The sequence below is a fragment of the Macrobrachium nipponense genome, chromosome 41 (genome assembly GCF_015104395.2).
Source record: "Macrobrachium nipponense isolate FS-2020 chromosome 41, ASM1510439v2, whole genome shotgun sequence".
In the NCBI taxonomy this organism is placed as follows: domain Eukaryota; kingdom Metazoa; phylum Arthropoda; class Malacostraca; order Decapoda; family Palaemonidae; genus Macrobrachium; species Macrobrachium nipponense.
This window is the reverse complement of record NC_061102.1, coordinates 26,667,163-26,670,243: the sequence shown is the minus strand read 5'-3', so window position 1 is coordinate 26,670,243 and position 3,081 is coordinate 26,667,163.

Genomic DNA, 3,081 nt, shown 5'->3' with positions numbered 1-3,081 from the left:
AGAAATCCCCTTGTGTACTGTAAAGAAGTGTAACAGGATGTTTTTCCTCGGACACCGATCGAGTGTGTTACACACACACACACACACACACAGAGTTTTCGTGTTTAGGCAAAATGAGAAGTCAGTGATTAATAAAACAGTAGATAAATGACAACTTTTTGAACGTTCTGTGAATGATCAGAAAATGCCTATTTCAACTTAAAATCGAGCAATAGTTGTTTTCTACGTTCTGTTTACGTCGTCCTGACCGGATCTCCCCAAGGGTGGCATTTCAGAATCGTTGTTAAACAATTCCAACACTACCTTTGATGTCTAAAACTGAAAAAAAAAAAACATAGTATACATACTGCATATAGCTACTGTTACAACCCTGATATAGAGATACATTACTATTCTTCTACTTTGTAATGCTGGCGGGACCCGGTCAAAAAAAGGTCAGCATGTAAACAAGATCCGAAAAAGGGCAGCCAGGCCCAGGATCAGGAGAGTAACGCTATGCCTAAGTTATAAGTTATACCGCCTGTAACGGAGTGAAGGAACAAAAAAGCTGTGAGTACTTTACACGAAGTGTGTATTTAATCCACCTTAAGCCCGCGAAAGTATTAAGTTATGACAATTGTCTCTTAGGTTTGTACAGCAGCTTCAGGTTAGTTTTCACAAGAGCGCCGCCAACGACGAAACCCCACTTGAGGGAAGAAGACTCATCAAGTTATAATCCAAGAAGAGGAATCCAATGATGAGTCAGTTGATTTGAAATGTATAGTAAACAAGAGTTCTGTTCAACCTTATGTTGTTAGTTGTCAATTGAATCATAAGCCATTTTTATTTGAAATTGACACCGGTTCAGCTATTTCCACATTAAACTATGATGATTTCAAGAAGTTAAATTGTACATTACTGAACTGTAGAACTAAATTGCAGGGTTATAACCAAGTGCCAATTAAAGTATTTGGGAAGGTCAAAGTTTCAAATTTTCTATACAAAGCAAAATCATTCAGACGTTAATTCATATTTGTTGGGTCAGACTCCCAAATAACTTGATTGGTAGGAATTTAATAGATAAGTGCAATATAATTAATGTGCATCAGTTAAATATAAAGGATTTTGTGGAAAACTATAATGTAGATAGTTTGAAACCAATTAAGAACTGTCAAGCCCGATTGTATCCTAAAGTTGGTCATGTTCCTGTTTTTCAGAAGGTCCGCACGGTGCCACTGACGTTACGCAGTGAGGCTGAGAGTGCGCTGCAAGAGATTGAAAATAATAAGCTTATAGAAAGAGTAGAATTCTCAGATTATGCCTCACCAATTGTTACTGTCAGGAAGCAGAATGGATCCCTTAGGGTTTGTGTGGGATTTTCGTAAAATAAATGAAATTCTTCATGAATCTAAATTCCCATTACTTAATATGTCAGAATTAATCTCCAGTGTGTCTGGATATAAGTATTATACCAGACTTGATCTCAAGAAGGCTTATTTGCAAATGGAAGTTGCTCCAGAAGACCGTAAATATTTTGTAATTAACACACATTTGGGTCTATATACGTAGATATTTACGCTTACCATTTGGTATCCATTCTGCTCCTGCAATATTTCAGAAGTTCATTTCCCAATTGTTAGCTTTTTATGATTTTGCTTATCCATATCTGGATGATATTGTTATAGGTGGAGACTCACCAGCTGAACATGGTAAACGAGCAACTAGCAGAGAGAACAGCCCCAGTAACTGTCCTTGTTTTCATTCTGTTTCTTTGTTTAGCTATAAAAAAAAAAGAGTTTAACTTTACTGAACACTCGTTCGCATTCAGCATTAGAGTGCGGCAAGCAAAGAGCAGTTAGAGCAAAATTGGCTACGTCTGAAAAACTAAACTCTTTTTGGGACACTTCTCCCCAGAACTTATCAGGTGACTCATTAACGAGATGTTTAAGCTCATGTTGCAATATGGGAAACATTCTCCATTGATCATCAGCTTTTGAACGTAGTGATGTTGGTCATCTGGGGGTACAATCAGAGGAAGCTCAGATGCAAGAGAATAAGGAGGGGATTCTTCTGAATTCTGATGAGAGAGCATTTTTTGGACAGAGAGTTTAACTTTGACAGGACACCATCATTGAAATTATATGTCTTCTTTATTTCTGTGCAGTGAGCCACTTCTTCGAGAAAAATAGTTTCAGTGCTTCCCACTGTTCCAGTAGCCTTTGAACCACGTTACAATTGGAGACAAGCGGCGGAAAGCCGTGTACGGACTCTGAAATAATTCATTTTTTAAATAGAAATTAGCCTGTTTCATGGAGGAGTTCACGGACTACTTATATTTGTAATTATATACTTATCAACACCTTACAAACCGTGCGATAATGGAAAATGCTATCGTACATCGTACAAAGGCCGTTTTTATCGTACATGTACGATAATTATCGTACGTGTGGCAACACTGTTCCAGCCCTGTCATTGGCTTATCAACGGCCAATTAGAAGCGTCGTAAGGGACGGCTGATGTGAATATACTATAGTACCCACGATTCGAATCCTGGCCAGGGCAGAAGCTCTTGTTAATTATAATTCCGACTGGATCTAATTTATTCCCATCGTATGGTGATTTCGATATTAAACAATGTTTGTAGTTTAATATTTGCGGATCTATATATATATATATACTATATATATATATATATATATATATATAATATATAATATATAATACGTACATGAACACAATAACCCACCCCATCAAATATACAACTTCGGAGGCACTCGAACAGGCCAAATATACAGAGACGTGAAAGATGATCCTTGGCACTTTCAGGAAGAAGAAGAGCGAACACACACACGAGAGTAAAACGTCATCTGGGCAAAGGTGAGAAAGGGGGTTGGGGGAGAGAAGTGGGGGGGGGAGTCCGGAATGGGGGAGGGAAGAAGGAAGGTAGGTATTTACACACCCCTTCCTCCTCCTCCTCTTCTTGGATGAACCGGACGGGAAGTTTGGACTCATGACAAATTTCTCACACACGTAAAGCATCTTTATTATAAAAAAAAAAAAAAACCTCTGGTGATACTAAATGCTTTGGAGAGAGAGAGAGAG